This window comes from Ochotona princeps, chromosome 7 (assembly GCF_030435755.1).
Source record: "Ochotona princeps isolate mOchPri1 chromosome 7, mOchPri1.hap1, whole genome shotgun sequence".
In the NCBI taxonomy this organism is placed as follows: Eukaryota; Metazoa; Chordata; class Mammalia; order Lagomorpha; family Ochotonidae; genus Ochotona; species Ochotona princeps.
In genome coordinates, this window is record NC_080838.1 from 34,792,848 (window position 1) to 34,816,849 (window position 24,002).

Here is a 24,002-nt window from a genome sequence, read left to right on the forward strand (position 1 = left end):
AGCACAGTGCTGGGTTCCAAATACTTCCGGAATGAATCATGGTATGATGATGACTGTGAAGAGATAAAAAGAAAATCATCCTGAAGCTCTTCTGACAAAAGGTCAGTTGAAATTTATGACAAATGTCAGTAGCTTAAGATAGGGGTGTTGTTCCCTGAATCAAAAGGGAGATGACAGCAGCACAGAGAGATGGGAAGCAATTGTTCAGTCTTCTTAACAGTCCCACTATAATCCCAAATGATACACATGGGTTGGCATAGTGTGCTCAGCGTGATTCCAGGGATATCTCAGGCTTACTTAACAATGCTACCCTTAGAACAATATTAGCATACTAATCTATGTTACTGGCTGTGGACCACATTCCTTGGTATCTTTTAACTAGCTGGATTGAGATTATTGCCCAGATAACCAGGATACTATTTAGCATGATGACCTGGGATTTTAAAGGGCATTATTGGAGGAGGGGGGATGTCATGGATTTATATCATTTTTTCTCCTCAGAATTTTGACCACCACACACACACACACACACACACTATGAAATCCTCTGAAGTTTATATATATATTTCTTTTCCTTTGCTTGTGCTGTGTTATCACTCCTGTGCACTCCACTGAGCTTGAAAATTGCAAAAGAAAGACATAGATTCCCCACCCCCAGCTCAAAAACTACTCTGTTTATAGTCAGTTTGGCTCCCTGGATCTTATGTTTTAACACATGCTGTAGTGTTCAGCCTGCAAACACAGCGGAGGGATGTTTAAATCCTAAAAACAAACTGTTTTCATTGCAATGTGCAAAACAGCATTCCACGAAGACATTTCAATTAATATTAGCTGAGTGAGGGGAGTCCTCTCTCTGTGGCCTGTTCAGTGTTTGGCCTCTCTCTGCTGAGACTGCCAACCAGGGTGCTGCCAATTAATGCCAGCTGTGATCTATTGTTTGCTTCTGACACCTGGGAAGTCCCAGATCATCAGAATCCTGCAAACAGCAGCTGGCTTAGTGGAGGCTGCCAGACTTCAGGGATTCGGAGATCTCTCAGCGAAGGTAGGGGGCCGTCTTGTTTTAGTTAAGGGAATAGTCCAGAATAGCCAGCTTAAAACCTGAGATGACTTACATTAAACAACCCCCAAATTTGGGGAGGATCAGCCCAAGTCTGTAAGCCTAATATTGCACACTAGGTCCCTATAGGGCAGGCTTTCAAAAAAAATAAACAAATGTTCTTAATCCTTTCTTATAAAGTCCCAACAAGTCCCTGTTATGCTGTAAAAGTATTTTTTAGGACTCCATGGATCTCTAGGAGGTTCTCAGTTTGGTCCATTTGTGCAATTATTTAGTTTTGCATGTGCTGGAAGATGTGTGTCCTCCCTTTGCATAAGACCCATGCTTTCGGTTACGTGCTCAAACTCATTTTCTTACCGATAAGACCCAAGAGACAACATTTACAGAGTTCTTATTATGTGCTGCTAGGCATTAAGCCCTCTTGTCAAAGTTGTGTAAGAATGTTCCATTGTAGTCCTTAGGACTATAGTCAGGGCCAAGGCAGTTGCTCTCCTTACCTTCCCAGACTATTGCTCTTCAGCAGCAGTCATGTTTTATTCTGAACTTGGGTCTACTTTGAGGAAGAACTTGAGCAGGCTACAATGCTTGGATGTATTTCACTGTGGTGAGCTGCTAGGTGTTCTCTCGTTCCTGCCTCTCTTTTGGATGGCTGAACCAGAGTTTTGATGTGCCTTTTTGCCTGGCTGTGCCTTTCCTGTCCTCTCCCTGCACTTTGCAAACAATACCAAAACCTTATAGGAATAAACAAAAAATGCCATCGACTACTAACTACTACTGGGAAAGATGATGTTGAGAGGGCTGGGGACTAGCCTTGTAAGTCAGACCCCAAAATATGCCTCTGTGACAACCTGACCCATGATGTCATCTCTGTGTCCTAAATCCATTTTTTGTGGATTCACCTCAGAGTTCACTTGAGACCTCCTTCTCTTTCCGGCTCCTAGGCTGCCATGCTGGAGCTTGCTGGCTGTGTTGAATCCACAGTTACTGTGTGGGGTTGAACATTGCAGGCCAAGATGAAGCCATTTGCACTTGATTTATTCCATCTATGATTCCTTGTCTCAAGAAGTGAAAATCCGGGGAAATAAGCCTCTTCCCTGGCTCTCATTAACAACTTGATGCAAATCCACTCAAAATGCTCACTCTTGCAGTCATCAGTGATGATGGTAACATGATTTATTTACTGAGGTCTGTTAGTTCAATTGAATAATTAGAAATAGAATTTATGAGCAGTTTCCAAATAATGTTCTGTTTCTTGAAAATCCAGCTAAACTTCCAAGGGAGCTAGAAATTCATTTTATTTTTAGTAGATTATACAAAGAATATCAAGATCGGAGTATTTTGGGGTCCAATGGGTAAAAATTGCACAGCCATGGCCACACATTTCTTTGAAATAGGCATGTAAAAGTCAAGAATGGGAAATAAAAGTTAGAAGGAAGCTGTTCAAGATTATTCCCCTCAGCCAGATCCGGATCAGCCTTTAATTTATACAGATACTTAAAATGTTTCCTGGAGACCAGGTTGTTCAGAAACGTGGAGTAAGAGGCCTCTCTGGTCCTGACTTGGTAGGCCCTCTGAGCAGAAGAGTATGTGTTGGCATTGCTGCTTTAGCTGTGTCATTTTACTCAGGGTTTGATCCAGGAAAGAATTAAAACCATACTCTGCTCTACCCCCCATACAGTCATTTAGCACTGGAAATTTGTTTCTATAAACAAAAGGCCATCATCACTTCTTGCTGTTCTTTAGATCTTTGAAAATCAAGTCAATTCTTAGAGGCCACATATATAAATTTTTATAGCCTAAAGAACAAATCAGAAGTATCTCTACTTTCCCTTCCTCCCCCCTCCAACGAGACTCTAGAAGAAGCTTCCACATGCTGCAGCATTTGTACCAGAAAAAATGTCTTCATATTAGTTAGGATTGTTCTGTGTGTTGGTGTTTTTCTTCTATGGCACTTTATTACAGAAGTGGGATCATAGCAAGCATAAGCGAACCAAAATAGTTACTCACTAAGATAAATGTGGCAAATTGTCCCGCTAAAGATTCTCTCAGTGGACGGTGCAGCATTTGATGATGGCAACCAAGGCAAACCCGAGGATCCTCCAGGCTTTGATCACTGCTAAAGTTCTGCTGTCTTTCAGAAAGAAACCAAGGTGTTGTGCACCTGATGGGAATGACGGAGCTTGTGCAGCACAAGTTCCCAAGGATATCTTCAAGTTTAAAAAGTTCAAGGAACATAGGTCAGCTTACATGGTGGCTATTTTTAACTGAAGGTCTCCTGACTCTCTCTCTGAAGATGCTGATACAGCTCTGACAATGTTGATGGTGAGAGGTGGGGAGCAGCCTGGTTAGCTGTGAGGCAATCACACAGTGAGTCAGAGTCTTCAACACCTCAATCCCAGGTACCAGGGCAGCCCTTAGCATCCCCGACACCCTCTCTTGAAGAAGCTGGGGATGGTTCACTAACAGATTTGGAGACCAAATTACCACCCAACAATGAAACAAGAAGGAAAGGCAATTCTAGCATCAGTGTAATTTATACTATTTTTTTCTCATTGCCCTTCCTTGTCACATGGAGACCCTTTTTGGTAAAGGAAACATAACTCTGAGAATGTTGTTTCTCAGGGAGTCCAAATGGCAAATTCTCTATCTTTTAAAAATAGGAGGCTGTTAGCAGGAGGCACCCACTACGTTTTCTTAAAACAATTCTTTGATTTCTCTTGGCATTGGTAGGGTAATTGATTAATTGTTGATAATCAAGTTATTGAGCATCACTAGCGCTCAATGCTTGAGCATCATAGATTGGGAAGAACAAAGGACTAATAGTTGATGAACTTTGGAAGGAAGTGTGTGTGCATGTGAAGTTGAGTGTGTGTGGCAGTATACTTAAATGCCATGAAGTGTGCTTAGAACTCTGAAGACAAAGGATGGGATGGCTTAAGAGGCAGAGACAGACAAGGTCCTCACACTGTGAGATCGTGCAGGGGTCTCCTTATACCAAATAGGTGTAAGAATAATCATCTCCACATCTGTATTTGGACATTGCTCCCACCCCTTAAATCAGGGTTATAAATCCTGTGAAACTGGATTAATCTTATTTTATGGGTGGTTGTAAAGAGAATGACTGTCCTTCAGTCTTATTCAAGGAAAAACAGGAGAATTTTGCAAGATGGAAAGTTGGAAAGGGATGTTTCCAGGGTGTGGCACCCCAAAGAGAGCCTGGGTTTACTCTTGTTATCTAAAGAAGACAGAGGACATCTCATGAGAACAGGGCAAATAAGAAAAGCTAGGATTTTGAGTTGGGCAGCTATGATTTCGAACTCTGTGAGTTCTACACTAGCCAGCTTGTGACTTTGGATATGTCACTTAAGACCTCTGATCTCTGGGGTTTCTTTTGTAAAAGCAAAATAGTATTCAGGTTGGTGAATTACTTGGGGAAGTAGGGATGAGTATATATAACATCTGTACTTGGTGGTTGCTACTATTATGATGTAATTTGTGTTTATTTATTTTACTTATTTGACAATCAGAGAGAAAAGTGAGAGCAAAAGACATCTACCTGTTTATTCCACAAACATCTTCAATAGTAGAGACTGGCTAAGCCAAAGCCAGGAACTTAGAACTCAACTCAGCACTTCTCTATGAGTGGCGGGGATGCAACTGCTTGAGCCATCTCTTGCCGACTGTGCATTCACAGGAAGTTGGAAGTAGGAACAGAACCCGGGGCTTGGCTTCGAGCACTCCAATACATACTGCAGGCATCCCACCTGGCGGCTCAACCACCACCCCAATTATCCACCCTGGTTGCTATTAGTGAAACTCTTGTTTGGCTGCAAAGCTGAGAAGTCCAGAGGAGCCACAAGGAGATGGCAGACCTGAGGTCATGATGGGGAGCCCTCTTTTAAATAACAGGTACTACTTAACCCTGCTGGAAGAATTTGAACATTTTTAACAGAACGGGACCCAACATCTCAGCAGGTAAACTTGACTTCTTAACATTCATTGGTCTATGTATTGATTTACACTTTGATGGTTTTTTTCTTGCCTTATCTCGTTTCTGGAGTTGGATTTACCTGAATTTATTGAGAAAGCATCTGCTTCAAGTTTCTGTTGTGGCTGACCACATCCTTCCTTGAAATGCAGATTTTCATTTTTATTTTGAGAGACTCTCTGGCTGAAGGGAAGGAGCTCCCACTCAAAGGTTCTTTCTCATGTGCTCAAAGCAGAGGGACCTGCTAAGCTAAGAGGTAACTCGGGATGAGAGCCCCAAAGCCAAGAGGTGTCTGCCAGTCCTTCAGAATGCTGTGCCCAGTCCACTTGTGTAGTTGTATCCCTTTTGCTATTTTCTTTCCCTCGAGTAAGCTCCACAAGCATGCTGAGAAGACTGCTTGAATTGCATGTGGGTTCGCCCACTTATTTTCCATCCTGCTGTACACCGCAGTTCCTCGAAGACATGACACACTCCCTCCTTAACGAATTCCAGCCCTGAAATCAGCGAGGACTGGCACCAGGCCAGGTCAGTGTCCCTTGGAGTCCTTACAAGATTCTGTCCGTATTTTGTTTTTATTAGTTCTTGCCACTTTAATTTCTCTCACTGTTAGTTTTTTTTTTTAATTGGGATAAGCTCTTTTCTTGCCTGCTTGCCAACCTAAATAAATAAATAAATAAATAAATAAATAAACAAATAAACAAATAAAACCAAGTTAGGGCCGGAGTGGGTTTTCCCCAACTTGCAGCACTAATTATATAATCACTACTCAAAACTCAACATACTAAGTACGATTTGTTTTGTAATAGGCGACTCTTGAGCCTTTACATTTGGAAATATCTTCCTGCCCATTTGTTGGATGTACAACAAACTGTCTATGCAAATGAGGAGGGTGCCACTGTGCCCGTTAGCTTTTGGTTGCCCACACCTTCCAGTGCCTCTCACCCATTCCACTATATAGCTCTCTTGAAGAAATCTGTTGTGAAAGTTAATGGTTATAAAAAGTCCTTATTTACATCTGTTTTAGTGTAGCCATGAAGAGTGCAATTAATTAAGAAGTTTCTGGTGTGGTAAGAATAATCATACAGCAGGAATGCAAGCACGTGATTTCCAGAGAGAATTTTATCCCATATGGAATTTTTCCCCTAACTAAGAATTAATTGCAACTTTAAAGAAGGTTTGATTGTGTCTATGAAAAACATTTTAACTACTGAGGAATTCTAAATGACTTCAATTTAAAATTTTCTTTCCTTACATTGTTAGAGTTAAGAAAGAAGTGCTTTGATCAAGCTCTGAGTTCTAGAATTTATTAGAGTACAGGGGAGAGGATAACCTTCAGATGTTTTCTGTGGTGAAATGTTGAAGTTAACAATTTTAAATGTTTGCAGACTAAAGACGTACTCGGCTGTGAGGCCCGAGAGAATAAACAAAAAGTGACATGTTTTATTTTGTTACTTAACCCTTGTTTAAAAACGCACAACAAGAAATGTACATAAATCATCTTTTTATGCCTTTCTGAAAACACTGACATGGATTTTTGGTGATTATCGTCCATGTAGTGGCATCAGGCCATTGGGTGCAGTGGCTAGACTATACATGCATATAGCTTTCATTTCAGTATGGCAGCTTCTTAAAGCCCAAAGCAGCGAATATATACAACAACAATTCTATGAAGGGATGCCCCTCTTTCAGTTGCCATATGCTACACATTCCTTTTTTTCCCCCTGCGGTAGCGCAGCAATGAATAATGCAAAGAGCCAGGAAGGGAAAAGTAAAAACATGTAGCTGACACCAAGGTCTAGGGAGGGGATTGAATGCTTGCTGCTGCCTCAGCAGCCATGTGCTAGAGCAGGGGAAAGGAATTAACACAACTCCGACGCACATAAAAAACCTGTCTCTATCAAATACATTCACAACAGTTGCAGAGAAGAAAATTGTCAATCAATAAAAAAGAGCTCTTATCACATGCCAGTTTAATTTGATGGGCACGACATTTCCATTATATGCTAATGAATTACGGATGATGAGAACTGCTGTGGCTTTCCGAGTGCAATTGAACATTCATCCATCAGCGACTTCATTGCCAGACTGTCTGAAATATTAAAGGAAGTTGTTGCTATTTTGGAGATGAAAGTAAACAAACTGGGAATCTTGAATTAATTGAGAAAAGGCTAGACATTGATAAGTAGGATTTGGCAAGTTATTACTTCGCAGAGTGGATGTCAATGCAGGTGTCCTGTTCTTCATGGGATGAGTGTGTGCCTGCAAAGCTAACTGAAAAACAAATTCTCTTAAGTGAATCCTGTTTTGCTGTTGACTAGAATTATACATTTATTGACTATTACTCTGGGGGAAAAAAAAAGCTGATCCCAGAATGTAATAAGATCACTCTTGAGTGTGCAGCACTTTTGACAATACACATTGAAAGGGGAATAAGCAACCACTAAAACATTACCAAGAATCCTCAAAGCGGCAGAAGCATTAAGTGTCACCACTGAGTAGTAGTACTCATGTTGCTGCAACATAAAAATGCAAAAGAAAAAGAAAACCCAAAATACCTGATCCAAAGTTATTAAAATTTTTACCTTCCCTCCATTAAAGACTTAGTTTTTCTATTGGATCACCTCACCTAAGTATACCTCAGTCAGTTTTTTCACCATAGTTTCTACCTTTGTAAGTCCCTAGCCTTTCATTCTAGGTGTTACTTTGAAAAAAAATTTAAGTCATTGTTTATGCTGTTTCATATATGAGGAAATGGAATGCTGGGTTAAGTGCTAAAACATTTGTTCTTTTGCAAAAAAAAAAAAAATGAAATCTGTTCTGATGTCTGCTGAAACACGGCCAGATTGAACCCTGACATCATCATTGGCAAAGATGATCAGAGTGCAAGCATTTTATGCTATAAAAATTGACTTGCTATTATCACTTTTTTGCCATTGTGTAAGCTGTTATCAAAAAACTAGGAAATAGGTCCCGGCATTGTAGCACTGTGGATTAAGCTGCTTCCTGTCACATCGACATTCTGTGTGTGTATATTGGTATATGTTTTGACTGCCTCACTTTCAATCCAAATCCTTGAAAATGTACCTGGGAAAAGGTGGTGAAAGATAGCCCAACTTCTTAGGCTCCTGACAGTCACATGGGAAATCCTGATGAAGCTCCTAGCTCCTGGCTTTGGACTGGCACAACCCCTCCCATGTAGCTTTCTGTGGAATAAGTCAGAAGATAGAAGATACTCTCTCTCTCTCCTTCTCTCTCTCTAATTCTGCCACTCCAATAAACAAATGAATATTCAAAGAATCCAGCAAATGATAGATGCTGGCAGTGACATGAAGAAACTGGGACCCTTGTTTACCATTGGTAGGCATACATGCTTGTGCAGCTATCCACTGTAGGAAACCACATGGTAGTTCCCACTGTAGACCTTAACAATTCCTCTTAGAAGTATCTACCACACAGAATTGAAAGTAAGGGGCCTGATGCAGTAGCCTAGTGGTTAAAGTCCTTGCTGAGATCCCATATGGGTGCCTGTTCTAAACCCAGTGGCCCTGCTTCCCACCCAACTTCCTGCTTGTGGCCAGGGAAAGCAGTTGAGGATGGCTCAAGGCCTTGGGACCCTGCACTCGCATGGGAAGCCCTGAAGAGACTCCTGACTCTTGGCTTTGGATAGGCTTAGTTCTGGCCATTGTGGCCACTTGGGGAGTGAATCATCAGACGGAAGATCTTCCTCTCTTCTCTCCTCCTCTCTGTATATCTGGCTTTGCAATAAAGATAAAATAAATCTTAAAAAAGAATTGAAAATAGAGTCCTCAATGAATGTTGACATGGCAACTCTACAGATGCGTTCTTCATAACAGTCGAGAGGCAGAAGGAAGCATCTTGAGTGTCCATGGAAAGCAGAATGGATAAAGAAATTGAAGTAGGTACAGCTGGCAGAATATCACTCAGCTTTAAGAAGGAAGGGACCCTGGTGCCTGGCTGTGGTATGGTTGGAACATATTGTGCCGAGTGAAGTAAGGAAGTCACAAGCTCAGACAGTACATGACAGCACTTAGAGGTGGTGCCGGTATCATCTTAATATTGAAGCTTGATAGAGAAACAACAGAGAAAGAGAACTACAGACCGATATCCTTGATGAACATAGATGCAAAGATCCTCAACAAAATACTAGCCAACAGGATCCAACAGCACGTCGGGCAGATCCTTCACCCGGACCAGGTGGGATTCATCCCAGGCATGCAGGGATGGTTCAACATCTGCAAAACAATAAATGTGATACATCACATCAACAAACTGAAAAATAAAAACCATATGATCACCTCAATAAATGCAGAGAAAACATTTGATAAAGTCCGACACCACTTCATGCTGAATACTCTAAGCAAGATAGGCATAGAAGGAACATTCTACAACACAATCAAAACAATCTATGAAAAACCTAATGCCAGCATCATACTAAATGGGGAAAGATTGGAAACCTTCCCATTAAAATCTGGAATTAGACAGGGATGTCCACTATCACCACTACTCTTTAATATAGTATTGCAAGTCCTTGCCAGAGTTATTAGGCAAGAAAAAAGCAATTCAAGGAACACAAATTGGAAATTAGGAATTGAAATTATCACTATTTGCAGATGACATGATTCTCTACATAGGAGAACCAGAAAACTCAGTCAAAAGACTACTGGATCTCATAAGAGACTTTGGCAGGGTAGCAGGATACAAACTTAATGAAGACAAATTGATGGCACTAGTACCCACAAATAATTCCATGGTTGAGAAAGAAATTTTAAGTATAGTTCTCTTTAAAATATCATAGAGGAATCTTAAATACCTAGAAAATTTTTTTAAAGATTTATTTATTTTTATTACAAAGTCAGATATACACAGAGGAGGAGAGATAGAGAGGGAGATCTTCCGTCTGATGATCTACTCCCCAAGTGAGTGCAACAGCTGGTGTTGCGCCAATCCAAAGCTAGGGGCCAGGAACTTCCTTCCCTATCTCCCACACAGGTGCAAGGTTCCAAACAATTGGCCCGTGCTCAACTGCTTTCCCAGTCCACAAGCAGGGAGCTGGATGAGAAGTGGAGCTGCTGGGGTTAGAAGCGGTGCCCATATGGGATCCTGGTGCATTCAAGGCGAGGACTTTAGCTGCTAGCCCACATTGCTGGGCCCAAATACCTAAAAATTAAGATAACCAAATATGTGAAAGACCTCTATGATGAAAACTATTCCTTCTCAAGTATGAGCAGGCTTGAGAAATTGCAAAGTGACGAAAGTAAAACATGAAATCTTCTGGTGTTACTCCTCTGTACTATTTATTTGTTGAGGCCATTAATTGACCTTTATTTACTGAGTCCTGTTTGTGCTTAGGCTATTGTAGCAGTGGAGGGTTTGTGATAACTACTCCTGAGATGAACGGCAGGAAGTCTGGGGATGCCTAGGCACTTTTTCCTGTAATTTGTAAAATTCCTTGGACTTCTTCTGAATGAGAGTTGCCCTGAAGTACTGGAGATAAAATTTTTGGCCACAACATTTAAGTTTTGAGATTATTAAATCATTAAATTTTGAAAAACAAATTTATTCCTTGGAAAGATAGATTAACAGAGAGAAGGAGAAACAGAGAGAAAGATCTTCCTTCCATTAATTCACTTCCCAAGTGCTGCAATTACTGGATTTGAGCCAGTCTGAAGCTAGGAGCCAGGAACTTCTGGGTCTCCCTCATGGGTGCAGGGTCCCAAGGCTTTGGGCAATCCTCCACTGCTTTCCCAGGCCACAAGCAGGAAGCTGTATGAGAGGTGGAGCAGTTGGGATATGAACCAGCATCCATTTAGGATCCTAGGCCTGCAAGATGAGGAGTTTAGCCATTGCATTACTGCATCGGGCCTGGCTTTTCTTCTTCAATTTGTGTCCTATTTATTAATTTGTGCATGATGAATCATCCCTGTATTCTTAGGATTGATCTCACTTGATCTGGATGGTTGAGCCTTTCAATCTTTTTTGGCATGGATAAGTTTGTATTTGTGATATCCTTGAACTACACACTGAAACGTGGTCAAGATGGGGAATTTTACATGCAGTAATCATAGGACGATGCTGATTGTCTTGATGTGATTTGATTAGTATGGTTGTATCATGTTTCCCTCATTTTTAATTGTTTTGACTATTTTGAAAACAATTGGGAGTATTTCTTAAAGTTTGGTAAAATTCAGCAATGAATCTGTCTGATCCTGGGCTTTTCTTTGTGGAGAGGGTTTCAGTCTCTGTTTTGCTTATTGAAATTATTTGGCTTTTCTGTCTTTGTGTTTCAAACTTGGCAAATTGGAGGTATTCAGAAGTCTGCCCATTACTTCTAGATTTATAAATTTGTTGTCATATAGTAGTTTGTAGTAACTTCTAATTATTTTTATTTCTGTATTTTTGTTGTAAATCTCCTTTTTCATCTCAGATTTTATTAATTTTGATCCTTTCCTCTTTTTAGTTAGTTTGTCCAATAGTTTACTTTTTAAAAATTTTTCGAAACATACCAGTTCTTCAGTGATCTTTAGTATGTATTTTTGAATTTTAATTTTATTTCTTTTCTAATTATTACTATTGTTTCTTTCCTTCTACTATTTTGGGGTTTGGTCTGCTGTCATTTTTATAGGTCCTTGAGATGCATTGTTAGATAATTTAGTTGATACTTTCTGTATATGCAGTAGCTGCTATGAATTTTCTTAATGTTGCTTTTGTTATATTTCTTAGGTTTTGGTATGTTGTGTTTTTGCCTTCATTCGTTTCAAGAAATTTAAAAATTTTCCATTTTGATTTCCTCTGTGATCATCTTTTCATTCAGGATCATGCTGTTTAGTCTCCGTGATTTTGTATATCTTCTAGAGTTTCTTATGTTATTAATTTACAGCTTAATTGTATTGTGGTAAAAAAGATACATGGTGAATTTTCAATATCTTTGAATTTATTGAGACTTGTATGATCTAACATCTGGTCTATGCTGGAGAATGTTTCATGCACTGATGGAAACAATGTGCATTCTAGTCCTGCGTGGTGAAATGTTCTATAGGTACCAATTAGATCCATTTGGTTAATAGCATAGATTAGTTATGCTGTTTCTTTTTAAACATTTTAATCTAGTTAATCTTTCCATTAATGAAATCATGGTATTTAATTTTCTCATTATTATTCCATGGAAGCATATATTTCCCTTTAGATCAGTTAACATTTATATTAAAGAGAAGGGTTCCCTAGCATTAGGTTCATATAGTTTTACTATAGTCACAGCTTCCTGTTGAATTGATCTCTTAATCATTACCGAGTGATAGTTTGTCTCCCTTAACAATTTCTGCCTGAAAGTCTGTTTTTCTTGTATTACAGTAGCTAGCCTTGTTCACTTTTGGTGTCTATTTGTATGGAATATCTTTTCCCATCCTTTCACTTGCAGTCTGTGTATATCTTTGTTGGTCAGGTATGCTTTTTGTTGCTAACATACTGATCGACCCTGTTTTGAAAATTAATGCAGAAAGTCTGTATTTTTTAATTGTAAGATTTTAGCACGTTTACACTCAAAAGTGTTGGTTATAAGTAATGACTTGATTTTGTCCTGTTCCCACATTCACTTTGTTTTTCTTTTACTTTGCATTATCAGTACGAGGTTTAGTGCCTTTACGTTTTTTCATTTTGGTGATTATTTTCTGTGCTTTTGTATGTGCTACATTCTTAAATATCATTTATAAGATTGGCCTAGTAGTGACAAATTCCGTCAATTTTTATTTGCCTTGAAAGATCATTTATGGATTAGAGCTTTGCTAAATACAGTACTGTGAGTTAAGTTTGCTTTCTTAATCTTTTCAAATACATGTATAGAAGTTTTGTGTAAAGGTATCTAACAAATCATGCAACTTTTCTCCTTAACTATATCTTTCTAGGTAAGTACATCTAAATCTATAGAAAATGTTACAGTCTAGATATCTGATGGGAAAATAATAAGCAGATGAATTTTGCATAGATTGGTCCATATAAAATATTTGGAAAAAAATTTGGATCCTTTTCGTTAATTGACTTTTCAATTCCTATCAGTTAACATTCATTACTTCCTGATCTAATCTGGTTAATGAGCTGAAGCATTTGCTGTGACTGAAAAATAATTTTCTATACATAGTTTTCTATCATTTACTTCTCCCTCTCTTCCCGTTTTATTTGCTCTTAAAACAGTGGTGTACTGACCTCTTCTAAGTATCTATTCCATATTATTTCTTTAGTATTATGTATTTTTGAAAATAGAATTATTCAATTGCAAGGTACTACATCGTTAAGTCTTTCCTAGGGTGTTGGACACTTGGCACAATTATTGAAGATGCCTAAATCCTGTATCAGAGTGCTTGGGCTCAGGTACTCACTCTGCCTCCAACTCCAGCTTCTTGCTGATGAGAATATTGCAAACAGTAGATGATACCATGTCTACTTGGATCCCTGCAATACTTGACGGACTTACATAGAAATCGGGGCTCCTGCCTTGGACCTACTGCAGTCTTGGCTGTTGCTGCCATTTGAGGAGGAAACCAGGGGAATCTTCCTTTATCTGTCTCCTCCTTTGCCATTCAAATAAAATGAAGATTAATAAATATAGCTTTTTCAAAAATTAAAAAAATATCTCATAGGCATTGCCAATTACACAACTACCCAAATTACCAGTTCATAATTCCAGGAAGAGTAGGTAGGAATCCAATTTCTCTGTATTCAAAATGAGGGAAAAATTACTATGGTATGAGTTAATCACCATTTTTAAAAACTGTTACTGAAATGGATGACCTTTTCATATGTTCATTACTGCATGTATATATATTGTGTGAATTACATGTACCTACTTTCACTTGGATTATTTGCAGTGTACAGTGTTAACTCTTTGCTACAAGTGTTGAAGGCATCTTTTTTTCAGTTCTTGTCTATTTTTGTAAAAAAAATATTTATTTAAAATTATTTGAAATAAAGAAATATGCACATACACGTTTATGTGATGTGTGAATTGGTAGAGAGAGAGATAGAGGGAGAGAGGGAGAGAGAGAGAGAGGGAGAGAGGGAGAGAGAATTTATGCCAAATGCTTACAGCATCCTGGACTGGTTAGGTTAAAGCCAGGAGTCAGGGACTCTGGGTTTCTCACATGGGTGGCAGGTACACAAGTACTTGAACTCCCAATGTGTGTATTATCAGGAAACTAGATTTGAAGTGGAAGGGATCTAGAAGCAGGCACTCCAGTATGGGATGTGGGACTTCCAAATGCTGGCTTAACTTGCTAACCAGAGTACCTGCTCTTCTTGCTTTTCTTTCAACTTCAAGCTTGCACATTTTGGCATATAATAGTTTTAAACTTTTAGGTATTTAAGTTTCTCATGTATTGCTTTAGCAAGTCTGTCTCAGAAATTTAGATTCTTATGTACTGTTGACAGGAATGTTAAGTGCATGGGTCAATATTTAGGGGCTGTCACTGTGGCACAGCAGCTTAAGCCATAACCTGTGATGTTGGCATTCCATTTGGGCAATTGCTTGAGATCAAGATACAGCTTCCTGCTAAAGCACCTGGGAAAGTAGTTGAGGCCCTAGAAAAAGTAGTGGGGCCCTAGAAAAAGTAGTGGGGCCCTAGAAAAATTAGTGGGGCCCTAGAAAAAGCTACGGGTTTCTAGCTCTTGCAGTCATTTGAGCAGTAAATCAGTGGATGGAGAGTCTTTTTCTTTGTTTCTCTGACCCTCTCTGTAATTCTTTCAAAAAAAAAAAAAAGTAAATATAAAAACAAAATGGCACATTACAAATAATCCAAGTGAAAGTAAGTAGTTATTTCCATATAGCAAAAATGTAAGCAGTGCTTATATTTGGCAAAAAATCCTCTTCCACATATATTTGTATCCAGCAATGTTTAGTGCTGTAGTAGGTGCAATGCAAAAAAAAAACCTACACAACATTATCTTTTTTTTTCAGAAAAATTATCTTATTAAAAAAATTCAACAAACAATTTCTGGATGCAATTCATATTTGAAAGCTTAAAACCAAAAATCCAAATTTTCTGTGAAATATCTTTTTTATATATTGATAGAGCTTTTATTTGTGTACTTTTGTATGTCAGGTTTACTTGCAGAAAATGTTTCCTTTTTTACACATCAGTTACACTCAAAGTTTCCCATTTAAAAAAATTCTATGGGGCGCCCGGCGGCGTGGCCTAGTGGCTAAAGTCCTCGCCTTGAAAGCCCCGGGATCCCATATGGGCGCCGGTTCTATTCCCGGCAGCTCCACTTCCCATCCAGCTCCCTGCTTGTGGCCTGGGAAAGCAGTCAAGGACGGCCCAAAGCCTTGGGACCCTGCACCCGCGTGGGAGACCCAGAAGAGGTTCCTGGTTCCCGGCTTCGGATCGGCGCAGCACCGGCCCGTTGCAGCTCACTTGGGGAGTGAAACATCGGATGGAAGATCTTCCTCTCTGTCTCTCCTCCTCTCTGTATATTTGGCTTTCCAATAATAATATATCTTTTTTTAAAAATTCTATGCTTATTGAGGCTGTAATTATAGGAAACTGTATTCCCTATACATATTTTATTCATAAATCTCTTCTCTATAGGTTTTGTGATGTGTCCAGAGGTGTGATCGCCAGGAAAAGGCATTTATAAACTTATTAGATTCATCAAGTTCATCTTTGCATGAATTCTTTTTAATAAACGCTCTCAAAATTCATACACATTCTCTTATAACAAGAGCCACACAGTAGCTCTTGGATCACTGTATTTTCTAGAATTGGAGTTAATGTAATGATGAAACCGCAATGTCTTTTTTTTCTCATTTCCTATGTTTTCATATTTGAGTCACCAGCTAACCTGATTTTGTTTAATTCTACCATTTAGATTTTGGCAAAAATTTCAATACCAGCGTTATCAACCTAGGTGTCTGATTTGTAACTGAAATTTCAAATACAGCTGACTGTATTTTGAGGATGATCAAATTGCCTAAATTAATATAGCATGAATAATAGACATTTGCAGATTGGAAAACTTACATTTTCTATACTCTGATGACTATAGAGGTTGCAGTAGGTTTAATATGGCATTCATGTGCTTTCCACTGGGGCTTCTCATGTGTGGAGCTCATAGTTGAAGAATCACATATTACGAAAAAGCCTAAAGTCCACTTACCTTTTAATTGTGTTTCTACATGAAGTTTTTAAAGTGCCCTCGTGCTTTTGAATAGCAAGAACATTCCTCATTGGCTCTGAAGAGATTGAAACCCATTCACAGATGCTGGCACTGGTGATGTGGCTCCTTCAGCTCCACGTGGCCACAGAGCTATCTGCTGCATGGATCACGTCCGTATGCCTGTGAGACACAATTCTAGCACTGAACTGAAGTCAGTCTATGCTTTCCTCACAATGATTTCTTTTTAATGTGTTTCATACTTTATCCACACATCTTAGTGATAGATTATAGTCAGTGTATTAATAATATATTCCTTGGTTGTGCCTATAGATCTGTGAGTTATTGAAGCACACAGAAGAAATGTTGCCTTCCACTTAAGAATTGTTGTTTTTATTTAGGAAAGCTCTGTGTAGTAATGGATCTTAATTCTGTGTTATGTGCAGGGGAGATAGAGCGTAACTTCCAAAACAGTGAATTCCTCAAGTAAGACTCTTCATTCTTACTGAAGTTCCAGATTATTGGCAGAGCATTATGATACAGTGAGTTAGGCTGTTGCTTTCAATACTGATATTCCCTATCAGAGTGCTGGTTCAACATCTGGAAGTTCCACTTTTAATCTACCTTCCTGCTAATGTGCTGGAACAGTGGATAATGGTGCAAGTACTGGAACCCCTGTCACCCATAGGGGAGACTCAAAAGCAGTTCCTGGTTCCTGCTTCAGTCTGGTCCAGTACTGTTTATTGTGGCCATCTGGGGAGTAAATCAATAGATGGAAGACCTGTCTCTCCTCTCTGTCTCTGTCTCTCTCCCCACCCCTCTCTATGACTCTTCCTTTCTGTCACTCTGCCTTTCAAATCAGTCAGTGTTTAGGAATGTTCAGCATTATTTCTGTTATGAAGTGCTACTGGAACTGGCTTATAAAACATTTGAAGTATTTGTGATTTAGGAGAAAGTAGGATGTTGAAGACACATAAGAATTTTTTTTTTTTCTCACATAAGAATTCCGACATGGCAGGGAAGCTGCTCTTTGTGTTTATTCAGACTTAGCTCCTTAATCAGCTCAGCTCTGGCCATTGTGGCCAATTAGGGAGTAAACCAGTGGATGGAAAATCTGTCTGTCTCTCCTTCTCTCTGTAAATCTGCTTTTCCAATGAAAATAAATAAATATTTTTAAAGAAAACATTTTCCATTTCAGATTGAATTTACTTTATTTAGTCATATTGGCAAATTATCTATCTCATTTATTTGTTTATTTTCTTTGTTTTTCTCATTACATTGTTAGCGTTCATTGAACTGTTAGCTCTGTGATGTAAAGGGAAACATCTTTACTGTTCGTTCTTTAAATCACATTGCCTAGTTCTTGCTCAGTAAATATTTACTGAATAAGTAAGTAGAGGATCTTACAAATGTGATCTGATAATAATACATGATTTAATGTAAAAATTAAAATAAAATTTATACTTAAAAATTTCAGGAAAGCTCTAAGAATCATGTCAATGAGCCTTATTTTAAAACAAAAAATATTCCATAATATGAATAACTTTCTTTGATTTTGTCAAACTTTTACATTTCCAATTTGCCATCTCATCTATTTTTAAATAGTCTGTGTTTCGAATACTTAAATGGGAGGTTTTTGGGAGGGAACACACTATTCTTAGACTTTCATTCTGTTTTGTATAATTTTAATCATGACAATCTTTTTCAAATCCATGTTTATTTAAATATTTATTTCCTTTTGCATATGTTGGGGTTGAAAATATTGTTTTAATTAGCGGCATTGCTTTCTTGTAGCTAGATGTATTGCTTTGGCATTTGGCCAGAAGCAAAACAGAATCAACACAGTGTAATCTATGAAAAGAGAAACAAATCTTATTGCACGAGGCATTTCATCAGCTCTAAGCTAAGAGCTAGGCTTTACTGTAAAGTGGGTATACAGTGATTCTAACCATGTATTCTATGGTAGGTAGAGACGCCATCTGCAGTTCTCTGAAGAAGTTTGTTGATTTGCCTTGTGTCAGCCTCCAATTGAATTGGATAACACTAAAATTAAATAAAACGGGAGAAAAAAGATAATTATCAAAGAGTTTGATTATTTAACTAGTTTTTCTTCCATATTTTTTTCCAAAATAATTGCGACCTTTTTTTTTTTTAAAGATTTTATTATTGTTGGAAAGCCAGATATACAGAGAGGAGGAGAGACAGAGAGGAAGATCTTCCATCCGATGTTTCACTCCCCAAGTGAGCCGCAACGGGCCAGTGCTGCGCCGATCCGAAGCCGGGAACCAGGAACCTCTTCCGGGTCTCCCACGCGGGTGCAGGGTCCCAAAGCTTTGGGCCGTCCTCGACTGCTTTCCCAGGCCACAAGCAGGGAGCTGGATGGCAAGTGGAGCTGCCAGGATTAGAACCGGCGCCCATATGGGATCCCGGGGCTTTCAAGGCGAGGACTTTAGCCACTAGGCCACGCCACCGGGCCCAATAATGTCAACCTTTTTAAGCTCTGTAATATGACTATATTACAGACAGAATAAAATGAATAATACAGTTGGCGCTTCAAGAAAAATGACAACTGTTGATTTATGGTGTTCATATAGTATTGGCTATTTTATTATGGTAGGCTATGACTATTTTATTGATTAGCTTATCATGTCACAGTTACATGTTGAGATCTGTTTAATAAACCCCATACTTGTTGATTTCCCTCTATTTAAGACATAATGAGATCTTTTTGTCACATAGGAAGCCATCTCAGTTGCATTACTGTCAACTATTTGAATACTATGTCATAATCTCCCTAACAGAAAATCTTGGATATATACTATATTTAACACCATGCAAACAAATTCTAGCTGGATAGGCCACTCACCTCTTTTTAACGCAGGGTTATTGGAATCTGAATGGTGTAAAGAATGGAGTACTGCTCTCTGAGGATGACCACACAGCTCAAACACTCCCTGGCCAGGAGGTTTTCACTGTTTTGACTTGGTAGGAAACATGATTTCACGTTTACTCTATAAATGCGCATGGGGTTGCACATGGTACACCCTTACTTCATTGTAACGATATTCTCTCTAGGGTGCAGTGTAGTATGAGCATGACTTATAAAGGTTTCCACTAAAATTGTATCAAAACATTGTTGGGCATGGAGTTCCATGGCTGGAAAATGTCCCTGAAGCCAAGGAATCCTCATTGTAGCTATCCATAGAAAACCCCTACAATTTATACATGCTTCTTACTCTGGTTTAGGTCCTTCATGCATCTCACTAAGCAGTCTGTGTATTACATGTGAAACCTGCTTATCCAAGAAATTCCTTAAAAGCCAGTTAATTTTTTGAGAACAATGGCATCATGTTTCAATATATAATGTGTCTACAGACCTTTCCTGTTAAAGTCAATTTTGTTTAGTTCCAAGTAATGTGATAGAAGAGTTTGTTGTAAAATTATTTGCAAATGTGAAAGTCATGGATTTTTACCATGGATTTAGGAAAGGAGTTTAGTGTTTTCAGGCAGAGGACTTCCCTTGACAAATAAAGAGAGACAAATATTTGGGAAACAGAAACCACTTGAGATTTTAGCCTTTAGAAATAAAACTGTAGAAACGAAATTATTAAAAGTAGTTTTTTGACAAGCTCAGGTAAGATTTACAAATCAATCTCACATCAACACAGTGTACTTATTGGTAATTGTATCATTTGTTTTACATGAAAAAATCAACACTTTGCAGAGTTAGTGTATTTGGAAAACAGTTCACGACATATTTTTATTGTTTGCTATTCATTTACAATACCAATTACAGCCAACATTTGTAAACGTGTAGCTTTCACAATGCCATTTGGATATAATATTGGTGGATTTTAAAAACCACAAAATCCTTAGCTTTGTAACACATTCATAACAAATATAAACCTGAGCTGTGGTTTAGTGTGTACTACAGACACATCTAAATTTTTAAAAAATGTGAACTTTGGGCAATCCTTATGCATTAGGTTGAAGTTCACTTTCCATTGAAGATGGGATTTTAAATAATCATAGTAAAGCAACCATTGTTGTAATAGTGATTGCTTTTCTAAGTGTCAAATGTTGGCACTGAGAGAAAATTTGGAGACATATGTAAGATATTTTCTTGTCCTTGGGGATGCTGCCTTATTGTGTAAGTGCTTTTTACTTATATTTATATATTCATGACATGTGTAATTACAAATACTTATATTAATTATTGCATATGAGACATAGGTTTTTGCTTTACATATGTATATATATTTAAAAATCAATGTTACCTGAATCACCACAGGGTACCTCTGGGCCTCCTAATGGAAAAAAGAGAAATAATACATCTGAAGTTAGGGTGGAATTTGAAGAAGTTTTACAGTTCTGAACATTCATCATCATCATCATCATCATCATCATCACAGAAAGATTCATTGCATAGCCATTTATTGGGTGCTTGCACCCCATAAATTAGAATATGCCAAGAAAATTAAAAAAAAATGAAAACCCACACAGTAATATTATGTGTCACTGTTCAGGAGTAACTCAGACACAGTGAAAAATGTTTTGTGTTTAGCGAGGTGAGGCCAGGAGGAGCTTGTCATTGCTTTACAGTTTGTCAAGAAGAGTTTTATGGAGAAAGATTCTAAAGAAAAGAATGGAGTCTCTAGGTTTGCAGAAAAGAATCTATCAGGTATAAGTTACACAGGTATGAAGATGGGTAATTGACATTGGGTAAGAAAATCAGAGATGGAAAGGGAAAGATTTTGCTCTTAGGAGTGGTAGATTAACAGAATAGTTGGACTTCCCCATGTCCTTTCCAAGCAAAAGAGATGGCTAGAAACATAACTTTAGCATGGGTTTCAAAAATCATATATAACAAAACATCCCTGATAGGAGAGTGTCCACTGATGGATTCAGCTCATAGGATTGAAAGGGGGAGATAGTTGAGAAATGAAGATTGGAATAGCTTTGGAAAATATAATGTACGTTGAAGTAGCTGATACTGATCAAGTAAAGAAAAAACAAAATCTTGAAGGAAAAAGATGTGTATCTACCCAAGCCTTCCTCTAATGCAGACAGTGATGGAATTAGCTGAAGATGCAAGGTTTCATAATTTGAAATTTTTAGGAATTAATTTCTTAGATTTGCTTATTTGACTTGAAATGGGGGAGAGAAAGAGAGAGAGAGAGAGAGAGAGAGAGAGAAATCTTTTACTTACTGGTTTACTCCTTAAATGGCTGAAACTGCCAGGGCTGGGCAGAACTAAAACTGGGAGCCAAGAACTTCTTCAGAGTCTCCCATACGGATGTAGGTTTCCTAGGACTTGAGCCATCTCTACATCACTTTCTCAGGCAATTAGCAGGGAGTTGGACCAGAAGTGAAGCAATTGAGAACAAACTGACTACCATATAGAATGTTGGCACCACAGGTTGAATACTAGCTGGCTATGCCAGTGTGCCTGGCCCTAGGAATTAATTTGAAAAGACTACTGAAATATTCTCCCCTGTAATTCAGGGTAAGTCACAGGGAATTGACATTATCCTTAGAATATATATTTAGGTTAACCAAGTAGTGGCTGCTTGCTCCAGGATCATGACCATTATCATGGCCCTACTGCTCATTCAGTCTGGTTTCAGCTACCATGGAGACTAGCTTTTAGGACACAGCTTTCAAAATCAGATCAACATATTTCGGAGGTATGATTATCATCTAATCTACCTAAAGAATTATGTTACTGTGAGAAGTGATGTCTTAGAAACCATAAAGTGGTGATGCTAGAATGAATAGTTTTTGCTATCCTTTACAAGCTAAAAAGTACTCAGGCTTGTTGACAAAGCAAAGAAATGGTGTCAAAAATAATTTTAAAACCTTTTGACCTATAAGGTTTAAAAGAATTAGGCACAGATTCTTTGCTTTAAGCCTCTTGGTGACAAGAAATATGGTGTGCTGCCAGACTGTTTGATTGACAGTAGCGTTTGTAGTTTCAGCTGCTAATACAGTATGCTTCTTGTATATTCTGACAGAGTAAATATAGAAGACTATTTGTCACCTAGGTTGATGGATTACAAATAAGTGAGACAATGTGGTTAGAGTTCTGAATCATACGTGAAAAGTAAAAAAAATGCCCTTATATTATTTACAGTATGGCATGATTTAAGATTTATCATTCTTGCTGCATCAATATAAATGGTTGGGTATTAAAAGGATCATGATACTCATTTTTAAACATCTCTTTCCATTGCATAATCATTTACCCCAAGACTGCATTAATTAAGTGTACCAAAAACTGATTAAGATGAGGGGATTATTATAGATAGCTGTATTTATTTTTAAATATCATGATTCAAGTATCTTAAAAATTTTTCCACTCATAAGACCTATGACTAATGACATTTTTTCACACAAATAAAGTTTGCTGTTTTCAGTTGCTAGCTAATGTTCAAACTTGTGTACATTTAATCTTAGAACAGCGGCATTTCTTAAAAATCTTACTTGGTTAATAAACCTCTAATGATGTTGATTTGTTTTTGTACATTTTCAATTTATGAAAGTGTTATAAGTGGTATAACAATTTCAAAATGATATTGTGGACTATTCCATGATTAATATTTTCAAAGGATCGTGCTATTCAAGATGAAAAGATTATTAAGGTGATGTTACTGAATCTTTGGACTTGGAAAAGAAAATTTGCTTTTGAAAGCACATATCACCTTTCAAGACAAGAAGCAAAATTGGCATTTTTAGCATGCTACTGTTATCTTTATTTGCTGATAGAGAAAGAATCCAGAGATTTCCAAAACTTTAAAAGAAGGGGTATGGTGAGGTTCCCATTACCCAATGTTGAAAACAGAAAAACAACAACAACAAAAAGAAAGGAAGAAAGAAAGGAAGGAAGGAAGGAAGGAAGAAAGATAGAAAGAAAGAAAGAAAGAAAGAAAGAAAGAAAGAATGAAAGAAAGAAAGAAAGAAAGAAAGAAAGAGAAAGAAAGAAAGAAAGAAAAAAGAAAGAAAGAAAACACCACCAACCCTGCACACATAAAAGGATGGGAACAAAATGGAAACAATAGCTATGACATTTTATTTTAGAACTTAAAAAAAATTACTACTCTAAATAAAACATAACATATGCGGTCTATTTGTTTTCATTGACATAATTAATACAATATTATGTTGAAGTCCACGAAAGTATAAAAGCTAGTGTTCTAGAACTGTAACTTCTTGTCATAACACTATCATTTCATAATAGATTCTCTTGAGTTAATTGTTTTTTGATGTCTACCTTTGAACACCACTTTTGCTAAATGAGAGGAAATATATTGAATCTTCACTTCAATTGTGGCTACTTGTGATTAAGTTTAAAGATCTGTAGCACAAAAATATTTTATCATTTTACTTGAGTCTCCATTATCACGTATTTGCCACTTAAAGCTATCTGCCTTTGATTGTAATTGCTACTTGAGCAATAGCAGAATTGGATTTCAATTATTTAAATAAATCATAATTCAATACTTTGAAGTATATAGTATTTAAAAAACAGCACTATACGCTGGGACTCCTTGAGTGACACAAACTGGGTTTGAATTCAGCAGTTGAGAATTCTTCTAATGCATTCTTAAATTTATAAATCATCTGTATGCTATGAAACTTCTTTTATAATCTTGTTCCACAAACAGAACATCGTAACTCAATAATAATTAGTTGCTACATTACTTGAATATCAGCTTGATTTTTCACAAGTTGAGAGAAAGATTAGATGAGTATACAGGCTTCAGTTGAATGGCTGATGTTAAATATAACAAACATCTT